The sequence below is a fragment of the Arachis ipaensis genome, chromosome B03 (genome assembly GCF_000816755.2).
Source record: "Arachis ipaensis cultivar K30076 chromosome B03, Araip1.1, whole genome shotgun sequence".
Lineage (NCBI taxonomy): Eukaryota > Viridiplantae > Streptophyta > Magnoliopsida > Fabales > Fabaceae > Arachis > Arachis ipaensis.
The window spans coordinates 29,667,525-29,684,651 of record NC_029787.2 but is presented as its reverse complement, the minus strand read 5'-3'; the positions used below and the strand labels follow the sequence as shown (position 1 = coordinate 29,684,651).

Here is a 17,127-nt window from a genome sequence, read left to right as displayed (position 1 = left end):
CCACTGTTTTAGTTGTTTATGCAGAAGAATAGAGATAAAGAGCCTCTTCTGTACGACCCTGAGATTAAACGAACTCTTCAGAAGCAAAGGAAGCAAGTTAAAGATCAAGAGGTTCAAGAGATCTTTAGGGATGAGTCTGAAGAGGACACTGACTTCAGTATGGTTGATAATATTGATAATCGTGTGGTCAATAACCCCAATAATGCCCTGCCTATTAGGAGATCTCTAGGGTCTTATACTAACCCCAATCTCGGGAGTTGTGTGGAAAGTATTGTGCCATCGGTTATACACGTGAAAAACTTTGAGTTGAAGCCTCAACTCATCTCTTTTGTGCAACAAAGTTGTCAGTTCAGTGGAAGCCCGCAGGAGGACCCTAATCTTTTCATATCCAAATTTTTGAGGATATGTGATACGGTCAAGACTAATGGGGTTCCTGCGAAAGTATACAGGTTGATGTTATTCCTTTTTGCTGTTAGAGACCGAGCCAGTCAATGGCTTGAGACACAACCTAAGGAGAGTATAGTAACTTGGGCAGATTTGGTTAGTAAGTTTTTTACCAAATTCTTTCTGCTCCAAAGGTTGACTAAGCTAAGGACTGATATCCAGACATTCAGATAGTTTGAAGAACAATCTCTCTATGAAGCTTGGGAGAGATACAAAGCCATGATAAGGAAGTGTCCTCCGGACATGTTTGTGGACTGGGTACAATTACAAATTTTTTATAATGGTATCACTCTGGCTTCTAGGCTTTCTCTAGATAATTCTGCAGGAGGTTCTTTGCATATGAAGACCACTGATGAGGCCTTGGATTTGATTGAGATAGTAGCCAACAATCAATACTTATATTCTCCAAGAATACAAATAGCTTCATTCAGAAAGCTAGAGATTCAATTAGAAACTAGAAGTTTTAGGTGCGCCAGTTAAACAAGCAAATTGCTGAGAAACCGAATCACCTCCCAGGTGAGGAATACATGGTTATCAATATAAGTAGTGGCAAGGTGGTAGGCACAGAAGCCAAAAGTCATGAAGAGGGCACTAAAGAGACTCTAATTGACGCCAACCCCTCTAGGTAACACACCCCTGAGCACGCCTCCCCTTACTTTATTCTAGTTGAGGCCGAGCCACCTATATAAGGTGAAGGTTCTGGTGGCTGAGGTTGCGCACTAACATCTCAGCAAATCGGCTGGCCATTAGAGGGAGAGTGCCTTGTCACTATTAGAGGGAATACGTGTACTGTCACCATTAGAAGAAATACGTGCCCTGTCACATGCAACCAGCGAGAAATTATAGACAAGTGGGATCGACCACTGTCCTTGCCAAACTTGTCACATTCATTGTCTTTCTACCCATTTCAGTTTTAATTTCAAAACATTCCCACTTTCCTTACAACACTCAATTTAACACATTTTCTCAAATCCTTTTTCCTTTAAATCCATTTAAAATTTAGATTCTTTTCAAAAGATTCAAAACTCATTTAACAGACTTTAATAATTCTTAGAAATTCGCTAAAACGCCTTAAAACATACTCCTTCCTTTAGTAAAATCAAAATTAAATAAAATAAGTATTTAATCAATTTTAACCAAAACAAAACTTTCAATTTCTCATAAAATTTTGGTAGCATCTCCTCTAAAACTTGGACTTTTATCACCCTTCTCAACCCCCATCCAAACCATTTCTCAACCCTTTCCAACGGGTTCAAAACCCAACCATTTCTAAATCTCAAATTATTTTCCAAAATCAAACCAATTCTAATATCAAATCATTTTCCAAATCTCAAATCATTCCTCAATAAAACATACGAGTTAGATTTTCAAATCAATCTTTCATTCACTACTACAACGCCAACTCAATAATCAAAAAGAGCCACAATCTAATCATCATCATAACAACCATAAACCAAGTACAAAACCCAACTAAACATCTTCAATCAATCAATAAACCAATCAGGCAAGCAATTATATTCATTCAAGGCAACTTAGTTCAATCTATAAGGCTTATGAAATCATAAAAATATCTTTTTTGTATTAATATCGACTTGTAACAATTCTTGAAAGTAAAATGAGTTTAAGAAAACGCTCCTACCTCGACTGTCGAAACCGTAAGCCACAAAATGCATTAAGACCCTTTTTCTCTTGGTCCGCAACAGTGGAAGCCGCAACCACAGCTCTATACCACTTCCGCCACAATAGCAGTAATTCTAATAGCAAGATGCAACCTCGAAAACTCAACCCTAAAGCATCAACCTTACAAAATCCTCAGTAACTTATAATAGAAAAAATAGCTGGAGGTGATAGCACGAACGACGGTGACGGCGGCTGGACGTGACCCTCCCTCTCTAATGCAGTAGCTTTGTGAAGAGGACGATGATAGCGGCGCAGATCTCACAACGACGACGGTGACAACAAAAGCAAAAGCTTCTCCCTCCTTGCGTTCGGGCTCTCTCTCTCACACGCATTCTGTCTCTATTCTCGGCAATAACTCGGCGGTGGCGGAGCGATCTAGATGGCGACGGCAAGGCAGCAGCTCCTCTCTCCTTTCTCTTCTTCTCCCTCAGTCTCCCCTTCTCTCTTTCTATTTCTTTCACTCTTCTTGCCCTTCTCTATTAGTGTGTGTATGTCGCGTGTGTGTTTGGGGAAGGGGGCTGGCGGCTAGGTAGGTTAGGGAGTGGGTGAGGTAAGTGTGTGCTAAGAGTAGGGTAGTGTAAATTAGGGTTTGTAAAATTAGGGTAATAGTAAAAGTTTGGGATTTTAATAAAATTAAGGGGTAGGGTATAAATTTAAAACCAACTTAAATACGAACTAACTATCTTTGAAATGCCATTTAATCACCATCTAGTAAATTATTTTTAAATAAATATTAATTTAATAAAAATTAGAAATAATTAAATTAATTTTCTTTATTTATAAAATAAAGTTCGAAACTAAATATTCAAAATATAGTATATAAAATTTTCATTATTTTTCAGTTACTAGAAATTCAAATTATAATTAAGAAATTACTCGATTTATATGTAAAAATCTCCGAAAATAAGATTTTGATTAAATAGAGTAAATTGTAAAATAATTTATTATTTAATTTTCGAAAATTCGGAGTCTTACACGTAGAAAAAGATGAGTATTGATGATAAATATCTACTATACTCTGAAAAAGGTAATGTAGTAGATTTAGAGAAAAGTTCTGAAGATATACAGTAAAGATATATATGTTAGTGTAAGAGTTAAAACTAAATTTCAATACATAAACCCATGTTCTTTTAAAAAATTATAGCAAAAAAAGTATCAAAATAATAAAAAGAGATGTGGTTTGTGAAATAATAGAGAAGAAGAAAAAAAAGATCTAAAAATTCTACATCAAATTAAATAGATTGCAGATACAAAGATATAATAAGTAGACTTGTTTTTTTATTTGAGTCATGCTCATCTACTATATATCCATATACTCATACTACTTAGGGATGTCAAAATAATTTGAATTCGCTGGGTCAATTCCTTAAAATCATAAAAAAAGACTAGTTAGGGTGACATTTTAACCTGCTAATCTGCACTGTTGAATTCTAAATTTCGGCAGGGTGGTTGTCAACTATTTTTTGCATATTGCTCATTTGCTCTTCTTTTCTTCTTTTGTCTTTGAATCACAACTATTGAGCCATAGCATAGGTCTCTCTCTCTCTCTCTCTCTCTTTCTCTCTCTCTCTCTCAAGCTTTTATTTGTAATAAGTAAGTGTCATTTGATAATTTCTATGAATGAAAGTCTGTTCTTAAAAAAAAAAAAAACTATTCTTATTTGTCTTAGCAGGCTATTGTTGTATGTTGTTCGTATTTTATTTTATTTTTTGTGTTATGCAATATTTCTGGATTCCATTTTTTCTTTTTCGGTCTTAGCTTGCAGAAGAAATTGATCTTCGAGCTGAGGTTCATCACATATATGATTATTTATAAAAATTGATTGGTTAAAAATAACAAAGTAACAAATACCACAAATTCAACCATCTAAAGAATGGTAGAAAAAAAATTCATTTCTTATATTAAAAGAAAAAAGTTAATATAAGTATAAAATTTCCTTGCTCAAAATTAATAAAATTTGAGCTAATAACTAAAAATGTTAATTAAAATGTGTTGCAGTTGTAGTTAGTTAATACTTATCAAATTGATGTTTGCGTTTTTATTGGCTGCAAATTGGTGTTAGCAGGTAGATCTTCAAGAGGAGCGAGTCAGCAACAAGGGTTCTACATTAAATCATAAAGCGCAGCCATCTGTTATTACTTATTATTATAACTGATAAAGTGAAAACTATATTTGTAAAGCATTATGATGATGTTTCATTTATGAAGATGATGTTATGACTAATCTTAGGTTTAATTTTCTATTTTTATCCATATTTCTAAGTAAAAAAAAATGCAATTTTGCAAAGAATAAAACAAGCGGTTGAGGAAAAAATTTAACAATATAAAACAATGAATAATAAGGCAATTTAACAATAATGAGATTTTAAATTTTTATTTATTTTGGCACTTTATTATGAAAATTTACTTTTAATGACATTTTTAAAATTATGAAAATTTAAACCGCCTTTTTGAATAACTCAAAAACTTTTATTTTGATCATATACCCAATTAAAATAACAGTTTAAAATCATACTTTGAACCAATTTAAAAATGGTCATTTAACTTCGATAAAAATTGTGATTTGAGATAGCAGTTTTATGATGGAAGAATCAATTAAAGTGTTTCAGAATTTGAATTGAAGTAGGATATAATAACAATATAAGTAAACAGAAGAATGTTTTTGAAAAATTTTGGTTTATATGATTGAATTGTAAAGAAAAAAAGAAGAGGTATGTATGGAACTATGTATATCCTGTACAATCTCTCTGCACTTTTGGTATCAATTATCACCTGGAAAGAATAAAGAGTAGAGAAATTAGAAGAATTAAGATGAGAGAATAATGATCAAGGAAGAAGGAGGATGCTTACACTCTCATGCCTTTCTCATAGCGTAATCCTTTATCTTTGTAGGTAATTTCTTAGTCTTTTAATTAAATTAATTTTCTTTATTTATAAAATAAGGTTCGAAACTAAATATTCAAAATATAGTGTATAAAATTTCCATTATTTTTTAATTACTAAAACTTCAAATTATAATTAAGAAATTACTCGATTTATTTGTAAAAATCTCTGAAAATATAATCTTGATTAAATATAATAAATCGTAAAATAACTTATTATTTAATTTTTGAAAATCCGGGGTCTTGCATCCTCTCGCTATCAACGTGACGAAACCAGAAGTGCGACACTCTAATAGTGAGGGTATGATAGGATGCATCAATAAAAAATTACTATTGAATTCATATTTCTGCTAGAAGATGACTGTAGCAGATGGCACGTGATATATTTAAATTGGCCCACCTTTTACCATCGGATTTTTCGATGGTAATTTCTGACGGTAACCCATTTTGATGGAACGCACCGTCTCGTTTAATGAAGCCAACATTACTATCTGCGTGCGTGCGTGCGTGTGTCCCACCCCATCGGTTATCCTTTGTTGGCTCCATCTTTGCCTACCATGTCACCTTTAGGTAAAGATCCTAACCTAACATTGTGTTTTTTTTTTTTTAAATTATTTGTTACAAGCTCTAACCCTAACCCTTTTTAGCCACCGAACTCGCCACCGTTGCTATCCTTGCGCCATTACCACCACCACTACCATCGTGCTTAAACTGCCACCACTGCATCCAGGTTCTTTATATATATATTTCTACAAATTTAATTTATTTATTTCTTTGATAGGGTTAATAAAAAATATTTTTAAATATGCGTATTTTTCTCTTGTGATTATATTGTAATAATATTTTTTTCATCTAATAAAATTTTATTTACTTTAGAATATGTTATACATAGAGTTTTAAAAAAATTTAAGGTAATTAGCATTATTTATGTTCAATATGTTAATTAATCAAGATTTTAATTAATTTTTGGGTATATTTATGTATTGACTATTTACATAGTGATTAGAGTTGTGATTTCATTTAATAAAAATTTAGTTATTTTAGATTATAATTTATGGGGTTGTAATAAAATTTAAGGTAAGTAGGATTATTTAGGTTCAATATGTTACTTCATGTAATTTAGTGAAGTTACTAACATAATTTCTTTATCAGGATTTTGTTTTTTTTCTTTGGTATAATTTTTATCATGGGTTATTCATGATATTTAATTTTGTGGGTTATTCATGTAGTGCTCAAATTAGTTTTTTGGCTATAAATATATTAAATTTGTTTAAGTTTTATGTTGGACTTAATTTTTTTTAGGATAGAGTTTTGTGATGGATGTAGGATAAATTAAAGTTGTCTAATGGCGCCTTCTCAAAACTCTTGAATGAAAATGTCTGATAGTAACTCGTTACCAGTGAGCTTTTTTACCGTCCGAAATTGTCTATCACTAAATCCGACGATAATACATATACTGGCAAATTTTTTCGTAAATACGTTGATAAATTCAACGATTTTCGAAGAGTTTCTTGAAGTGAACCAACACGTGATCTCATGGCCTACCTAGGTTAGATATGCATCATATTATTTGCCGCATATTTTTTATGATTGTGCTTTGTGATTATACTCTATACTTATGAGCAGTGACTTGTTTGTGATTGTTTGCTATTATTGTTTGATTGCTATAAGGATGACTATGGTACTAGACATAAATAGACTGATACTCTAAAACCTAGGGTCAGAGTAGTAAAATACAAGACTGTCCCGATTGAAAAAGGTTATCCTAGGACCGATAGATGAACTGATCATTTCTTTGTTAGTATACTAGAAATTGTAGGTTCTCACTACATTTTCTTTACTGCTCCTACAGATGAAGCTGATGGTAACGTTCACTAAACGCTGAAGTAGCCTTCCCACAACCCAGATTCTCGAGTTTGTTTGACTGGTTGAATCATGTATCCCTTTGTACATTCTACCCAACCATTTTATCTCTCTCCACTTCCTAGATCGCTCTTTAACCCAACTGTTTCTTACAACTCTGCTTCTGAATGGCGTCCCAGTGGTCCTTTTCAGTCATCCCACCTTAGCCAAGGGTATCCACGACCATGAAAGCTCAGCGACGGAGCTTAGAGGAATGCTTTACGTTGTGATAACACCAAGAATAATGCGATGCTTTAGAGGTAAGAGTGTTTTTTCGTCCTTTTTATTAGAGTTTTTTTTGAGAAATAAGACTTGACTATTTTTCTTGTTTGCTCGGCTGCCAGACAAGGAAATTTTTGAATGGGTCAAGACTCAGAATGTCGTATGTAATAATATATGTATATAACTATTAGGGTAAAAAACATAAATAAGCCAAGGGAAGAATAATTTTACACAAATCAACCAAAACAAAATCTGATTCATCAATCAACCAAACCAGCGTTTATATGTAGTTTGAACCTACCTGCTTCAAACTTGGATTGCATGTAATTCGAATCACATGGATTCGAATTACTCACTGACACTCAAAATAACATAATTCGAATTCAACTGATTCGAATTAGGCAGCAACATGTAATTCGAATCAAGTTGATTCGAACTACTTCCATGCACGCCATTCATCGTAATTCGAAGTGGATTAATTCGAGCTACACCTGAATAATTTTTANACAAACTTTTATAGTACTCCTAACATTTTTTAAGCCATTTTTTTAAATTATTTTGCATAGAAAATGGCTTAAAATGACTTAAAATGTCCTTTACTCTATGCAAAACAATTTTTTTTAAAAAAAATGGCTTAAAAATGTTAGGAGTACTATAAAAGTTTGTAATGTCCTAATGACTTAGGATATTAAAGAAATACCTTACGTAGTCAATAATAATTTAAAAATTAAAATAAATATAGTTATAACCCGTATTTACCTAAAATACTAGAATATTACAAACTTTTATAGTACTCCTAACATTTTTGAAGCCATTTTTTAAAATTATTTTGCATAGAAAATGGCTTAAAATTTCCTTTATTCTATGCAAAACAATTTTTAAAAAAATGTCTTAAAAAATGTTATGGGTACTATAAAAATTTGTAATATTCTAGTAATTTAGGTAAATACTGGTTATAACTATATTTATTTTAATTTTTAAATTATTATTGACTATGTAGAGTATTTCTTTAATGTCTAAGTCATTAGGACATTACAAATTTTTATAGTACTCCTAACATTTTTTAAGCCATTTTTTTAAAAATTATTTTGTATAGAATAAAGGGCATTTTAAGCCATTTTAAGCCATTTTCTATGCAAAACAATTTAAAAAAATGGCTTAAAAATGTTAAGAGTACTATAAAAGTTTGTAATATTCTAGTATTTTAGGTAAATACGGGTTATAACTATATTATTTTAATTTTTAAATTATTGTTGACTATGTAGAGTATTTCTTTAATATCCTAAGTCATTAGGACATTACAAATTTTTATAGTACTCTTAACATCTTTTAAGCCATTTTTTAAAAATTGTTTTGCATAGAATAAAGGGCATTTTAAGCCATTTTAAGCCCTTTTTTATGCAAAATAATTTTTAAAAATGGCTTAAAAAATATTAAGAGTATTATAAAAGTTTGTAATATTCTAGTATTTTAGGTAAATACGGATTATAACTATATTTATTTTAATTTTTAAATTATTGTTGACTATGTAGAGTATTTCTTTAATATCCTAAGTCATTAGGACATTACAAATTTTTATAGTACTCCTAACATCTTTTAAGCCATTTTTTTAATTATTTTGTATACAATAAAATATTTTTTTGTGGTATAATTTAAATAAATTTATTAAAAAAATTTATAAAAAAATATTCAGGTGTAGTTCGAATTAATCCACTTCGAATTACGTTGAATGACCTGCATAGAAGTAGTTCAAATCAACTTGATTCGAATTACATGTTGTTGCCTAATTCGAATCAGCTGAATTCGAATTATAGGTAGCGTTTGTTTTGAGGTACTGAGACAGAGACTGAGAGACTGAGATTCAGTATTGTGTTTGTTAGTTCAGAGACTGGTACTAAAATTTCTGTCTCTGTCTCTAAAATTTCAGTATTTCAGTACCTCCAAAAAGTAGGGACACAAGGGACTAAAATTTTTAGAGATGGAGACTGAAACTTTAATAACATTTTATACCTAAAATACTTTCATTTCAATTAATTAATTCCAATTTTACCCTTTGTACAAATTAAATTAGAGTTTCATTCTTGTTTCAATTCCTGTCTCCCATTTTGTACCAAACAAAATACTGAGATTTATTTCAATCCCTATCTCTTAGTCTCTGTCTCTCAGTCTCAGTCTTTTCGTCTCTGTCTCTCCACCAAACGCTACCATATTGCTTTGAGTGTTAGTGAGTAATTCGAATCTATGTGATTCGAATTACATGCAATCCAAATTCGAAGCAGGTAGGTTCGAACTACATATAAACATGATTTGGTTGATTGATGAATCAGATTTTGCTTTGATTGATTTGTGTAAAATTATTCTCCCCTTGACTTATTTATGTTTTTTACCCTAACTATTATGTATTTACTATTTTAAGATGACTATATTTATGCTGCTATATGATTGTTATTACTATTGTACTCTTTATGGTTAAACAAAGAAGGCCCTAGCGGCATTATGTGTGATATATCTGTCTTTATTCATTGTTTATGGTTAATATTTATACATTTATTTGCTTTATTTATTTACGTAATGATCACTATTAATTATGTTCCTTAGTAACATAACCGAACACAATTAGTGACAGACTTATAGACATAAATCAGTCTTGTACAATTCTACACCAAACACAATACTGAATTGGATTTCTGTCTCTGTCTCTCTGTCTCTGTCTCTTGGTCTCTGTCTTGCAAACAAACACTACCTAAGTAAAGGATTCGATGGTCCCAGGACGTTTGGACCATTAAATGGTCCCATAATAAAACATATTTTTTAAGTTTTTTAATAACTGCTAAATAGTCTTTATCTAATTTTAATTACAAATTAATCCCTTATATATTATTTAATTATAAAATCTATTTTTTATTTTATAAATCATTATTTTATCATTCATCTATCATAATAAAAAATAAAAACAATAATGAATTAGATATTCCATTAATCATAATAATTTTTTGGCAATCATAATCGATTAAAACTTTGTTTTTGATCCGTTACATTCGTATAGGATTATGAAATCGTGTTTCTTATAAAATCAATCGATTGGATTAATAAAACAATTGATTGAATTTCAGATTTTCCATAATTCAATCGATTGGAATTCAGGTTTCCACAAAACAATCGATTGAATGTTGGACGATAGTATGATTTTCTCAAAAATCAATCAATTGTAACTTTTACACAATTGATTGAACGATGATTAGAATGTAGATTTTTTCTAATTCAATCGATTGTTCATGTTACCCAATCGATTGAAGGCTTCAAAGAAATATGAGGTCTCATAATTCAATCGATTGGTTGTGTTACCCAATTGATTTAAGTCTTCCAAAGCAATATAGATTTTCACAATTCAATCGGTTGGTTGTGTTATCCAATTGATTGAATTGTGCACTACGTTATATGTTACGCCGTTCTCAATTTTCCTACTCGTGTTTATAAATTATTATTTTATTATTCATCTATCTTATCTTTAAAATTCTATCTTTAATTTTTAAGTTTTTATTTTGATTTAAATACTCTAATATTATCTTTAATTTAATATTAAAGTTATAAATTGGTGAATGCAGAACTTTCACCCTCAATCCTAGCTTTTTTTGCATTTTTAGTTCTGGCCATTTTGGAATATTGGTTTGGTGGGTTTTGTAAGGATTTGGATGAGGATTAATAATATGTATGTTGTTTGGAGTGGATGTTGATGAGATTGGAGAAGAAGAGAGAAGTTTTGTGGATTTAGAGAGAGAAGAGAGGTTATGTAGAAATGAAGTTGTAAAATTTAAAAAGGGAAAGGAGGCTGAATACGGATGGTTATCAGGCTTAATATATAGCGCATATCAAAATTTAATCGATTGTATTATCATACCAATCGATTGAATGCAGAAAAAAACCTTATTCACGTCACATTTAAATCGATTGAATGCTCATAACAATGGATTGAACTGAAAAATACCATTAGTCGCGTACAAACTTCAATCAATTGTATTATCATACCAACGATTAAACTTTCATATATCATTCTAATAAGTAAGGGCGTAAGTCAATCGATTGGGTAACAGAACCAATCGATTGAATTAACTAAACCCAGATTGCTTTGATGATTTCAATCGATTGGGTAATATAACCAATCGATTGAATAGGAAAAATTCCACATGCCTTGCAAAATTCAATCGATTGTGTATCAATTCTAATTGATTGAATTTTTAACAAACACGATTTTTCCGATCCAATACGTATGTAACGGATCAATGATAAAATTATGATCGATTAAGATTGCAAAATATTTATTACGATTAATGAAAGATCTAATTTGTTATTATTTTAGTTTTTGATTATTAATAAACATGATAGATGAATGATAAAATAATGATTTATAAAATAAAAAATAAATTTTATAATTATCTAATTTTATAAGGGATTAATTTGTAATTAAAATTAGATAAGGACTATTTAACAGTTATTAAAAGATTTAAAAAACATGTTTTATTATTGACCATTTAATGATCCAAACGTTCTGTGACCATCGAATCCACTCTCTTGTAATTGGTCGTTATCTTAACCATAGTTGGGTTATTTTATAATTTATTATTTGAGATTGGAAATGATATAATTTCTTAAAATATCAAAACTTCACTGTCGTTAATTGAAACACATTTCCACTCCTCCATTCTTTCTTCATTACTTCATCACCTAGATTCAGTCCTTCCAAGCACCGTCGCTTTCGTGACAAGAAGCGCCGACGTCGTCGCCATCTATTGCCCTCCCACATAATCTCTCTTTTTTCAGTGCATCATCCCTTAGTCACGTCGTTGAATTCCGTCGCCAGTAACTTTGCCGTCCTTCCCAGTATAGACAACACCTCTTTTTGTCATGGATCACTGCTTACCCACATAATTAATGGTTAATTTGGTTATTAAATTTTTTTATTAAAAAAATATATCTTTATTTAATTACGTGATGGAATGTATTTTATATTTATCTCTTAAATATTTATACAATTTATTTTTGTATTTAAAATTTTTAATATTAAATATTTTTTATTTAAAATTTTATTTTTATATTATTTTTTAAACTGTTATATTGGTCTCTTCTCTTTTCTTTATCAAAGATAGGAGACTCGAACCCGCAACCTCTTAATTGAATATGGAAAGATTATGCCATTTGAGCTATAACTCATTGGCATATTGGTCTCTTCTTTAAGATAATACAAAAAATAATTTCTCATGCAAATAATTTATTTAATCATTGAGGAGTGCTAGGGGGCAGCAATTTTTGTGATTTGTAGCCATCAAATAGCCATCAATGATGATTTTAATGGTGTAAGATTAGTGTGAAATTTCATCCAATGGCTCACTTTTCTTTGCTGGTTATATGCTGGCCAGAATTTGGAAAAGTTGCTGGCCCCTAGACTTTTCCTTAATCATTAATTAAAGAGGTAATGACCAAATCAGTACCCGAAAGATTCAAACGCTGACATTTTGGTACCTCACTATTGTTATTGACAAAATGGTCCTTAAAAGATTTTAAAATTTGACCAGTGGCCATGTCAGCACTGTGCTTGCCGGAAATGTGCTCCGGTGAACTCGTGGGTATGCTTGTCAAATTTTAAAATCTTTTAAGGACCATTTTGTCAATAACAATAGTGAGGTACCAAAATGTCAGCGTTTGAATCTTTCGGGTACTGATTTGGTCATTACCTCTTAATTAAATAATAAAGTACGAATAAATTAAAAATTAAAAGAATAAAAATACTATAAAAAATACTTATAAGAAAGTTAGATTTTATCATTTTGAATTTGTATTATTAATTTTAACAATTTATTTTTTTTAAATAATTTATGTACGACAAAAGATATATTTTTCCTGATTTTAATTATACTTTTAAGTACTCTAAATAGAGTTATTTTATTATATTATATTTTACATATTTATATATGTTCTATCATGTAATTAAATAAAGATTTATTTTAATGAAAAAATTTAATAACCAAACTAAACATTACTTATATGAGTAAAGAGTGATTCACGGCAGAAAGAGGAATCGAGTGAGAGAGAGAGAGGATAAGAGATAGCGATGACGTCGGCGCTGACTATATTAAATAGGACGGCAAAGCTACTGAGTACGGGAATTCAACGACGTCGTTAAGGGATGAAGAAAGAGAGATTGCGTGAGAGGGTAGTAGATGATGATGACTCGCTTCTTGACACCACGGCGATGCTTGGAAGGACCGAAGCTACGAAGAAACAATGGATGAGTGGAAAGATGCTTCAATTAACGGTACCAGAATTTTGATATTTTAAGAAATTATATCATTACCCATTTCAAATAACAAATTACAAAATAATCCAACTATGATTAAGATAATGACCAATTAAAATGTGACACATCATAAATAATAACTTACATGTTTTTTTCATAGGATTGGATAAAATTCATATAGGTTTATTCACCTATGAATAACAACTTTAAATATTATATATTAAATGTATTTTAACATGCATGATATCGTTATATATACTTTAGATTTTTGTTTAGAATAATGTATCATTTTTGTCTTCAACGTTTGGGATAAGTCCCAAAATTATTCCTAACGTTTAAATCGTGTGTCTTATTTAAGTCTTTAACGTTTTAAAATTGACTCAATATTGTCCTGCTGAGGGATGTGTTAACGGAATTGACGGCGGAACAAAATTGAGATGATTTTAAAATGTTAGGGACTTAAATAGGACGAAAACGTTGGGGGACAAAAATGATACATAGAAATAAATTTTAATTTTATCCTTCACTAATATTAATCTTTTACAGTACATAGTTATTCAATTATTTTTTAACCATATCTAAGTAAATTACACTTAATCACATTACTTTGATTCTAAATAATTTTTTTATAATTTTACTTTATTAAAGATTTTTACTCATCATGAAATATTTGTAGAATAACTAGAATCACATTACTTTATTATATATGTATCATTTTTCTCCACAAATTTATGTACTAGTCATTCCACAAACATTTTATGATGAGTAAATTTTTAAGAGTAAAATTATAAAAAAAAAATTATTTAGAATAAAAGTAATAAGATTAAGTATAATTTACTTGATGTGATTAAAAAATAATTAAATAACTATGTACCGTAAAAGATTGATATTATTGAAAGATAAAATTAAAATTTATTTCTATATATCATTTTTGTCCCTAACGTTTTCGTCCTATTTAAGTGCCTAACGTTTTAAAGTCGTCTCAATTTTATCCCGTCGTCAATTTTACTAACAGATCTTTAACGACAAGACAACATTGAGTCAATTTTAAAACGTTAAGAACTAAGACGATTTAAACGTTATGGATAACTTTAAAATTTATCCTAAACATTAGAGATAAAAACGATACTTTACTCTTTTTATTTATTTTTGTTAAATATGGTTGAGAGTCTTGAGACTATCTAAGTGTGTACTCATCTATTATTGGATTACTGTCCTAGGGTTTTTTCTTTTTAATTAGAAAAAAGTAAATGGTGCTGACAGAGTGACAAAATACGTAATATTTGATGGCCAATTTTATGGTGCTTTTTGTTTGGTACTTAATTTTTGCCTAAATTACTTTTTATAGTAACTTTAAAATATTTAAAATTTTTTAACTTTTATATTTTTAAAATTAAAATTAATTATTTTATCTATTTTAATAATTAGACAATATTTTTTAGGCAACATAGCAAACACCAAAATTTAAACAGGTAGAATAGCATTCATCTTAATCATATATTTTAATATTATAATTTTTGATATTTTTTATTTGTGTTCAAAAATAAAAAATTTGGAGTACACTTCGATTTGTGTTTAAAAATTAAAAAATTCTGGAATACACAAATCAGAGGATTTGAGTACAAAAATCAGAGGGTTCTATTTTTGTTTCAAGAATCGATCTGATTTTTATACCTCTTACGAATCGGACGATCTGATTTCTATTCTCTAACTTAAATTATCCCATATTTTAAAATACCACAGGAGTTCATCATTCAAAAAAATACCATTATTAATCCAATATTAAAAATAAAAAATACTGCGAACACGCATACGGCTAAATGGAAAGAAACATGGCTTAAACTTGTTCTTTCAAATCTCCGAAAACAGTGTTTGGGGTTATACGTGCTCTTCTGAAAAAATAGGACTCGTTACGAGTAATGCACTTTTGTCTTATAATAATGATATATAGGATAACTCTTAATATTTTTTTTTTATAAAATATCTTGAGTGTATTGATAAACATAAATAATCTTATAAATAATGTTCTCTGCATTTTTTATTTTATTAATTGTATTTTTATATTTTTTGTGGTCAAATTATTACTATAAGTAAATCTTAATTATTTGAAGCACTGAAAAATTCTGATTTTAGGTCATGATGTTAATTTTAATCGCAAAAGAATAAAAAGCCAAATTTGACGGTTTGGAATTTTAGTTAGTGTGGAGAGTTTATTCTTATTAATAATGAACAAAGTCAATGTACTTTGAATGACAGCTTTAAAAGTGATTGTGTCAAATCTGTGGTGATAATGTAGGGAAGAAGCTGTGTTTCTGTTGTTTATAATCTTTGTAAAAAAAATGTTTTATCATTAAATTTTTTTTGTCATATTTATTAGGTAAAATTTATTTTTTAATGCTTTTCGACTTTACTATCTTAGAAATGTAATGACTGAACACAATATATTATAATTCTTTTATGATTGAATATATTTTTATCATAATTATTTTATCTTAAAATTTATTTACAAATGTCCCTCCAAAATTAATTATATATAATTTACTTTCACGTTATACAAGATTTTGGATGCTATATACAATGACAAAATAAAATATTTTAGGTAACAACAAAAAATATGGTAAATTATTAGTCAAAGTTTGTGAACAATTCTATTATTTTAAGTGTTTTATATATATACTTATTATTGTATTTTATTTTTTAATTTTAAGTCACTAATTAATTTTACTATAAGCCCTACAATGCAAAAAATTTATGTGTATAGTTAATGATTTTTTTATTTTTTCATATTTTATTATTTTATTTATGTGATTTATGAATGTATTTCTTTTTATTAACGTATTTATCTTTATATCATAATTGATACGTTATACATTTTAAAAAAAATTGAAAATCTTAATTCATTATCCTAATTATTATCTTAATTTTTAAATAACAAAGTATTAAATCTTTTTAATATTTAAAAAATAATATATATTTAAATTTTCACTTTTTAAAATATTAAGAGAATACTTAATATTTCAAATACTTATGTGTTCTACAGTTCACGTTATTAATCAAATTTTGTTATTAGTCATTAATCATAAATAGAACTTATATTATGTGTTTTATCGATGTAATTATTTTTTTATTAAATTGCTAATCTTTCTGTACAATTAATAAATCATTCTCTTAATTAATAAAGTATTATTGATTTTTATATTCCCAAACAAAGCTAATAATGGTATTAGCTATTTAGTTTTAGCCATACATATCAATTTAATAAGTTATTCGTGACTCAAACTTTATAATAAATTATTTTTTTATTTTTGTTACGACAATATATTTATTTATCATAAATTTCATTTCATTTTTGTGCATCCTATGGATTTTTTCAATATATATATAAATATATCTAGAAGTGATTTAATGTTTTCAAAATTTTTAGTTAGCAACATTAAAATGAATCACACCTGTTAATTTAATATATTCATATCATTTATATCTATAAAAAATTGTATCATGTGCATTTAAAACATTATTATTCACATGAGTGATTAAACTTATATGTTGAATTCTGACTAAAAAATATATGGTAACGTCGGTGTGAGTATGTAAAATTTGTATTTTATTTCTTCAACTTCATTCACAAATTAGCACACTCATGACAGTAACTATTCTATAATAATATATTAAATTATGGATTTTATAAAAAAATTAATCTGTTATA

General features: G+C 28.8%; 1 pseudogene; it reads right to left on the bottom strand.

Moving 5' to 3' along the window:
- The window catches only part of LOC107632766, a 19,437-nt pseudogene continuing 3,500 nt past the window's right edge, over window positions 1,191-17,127 (bottom strand).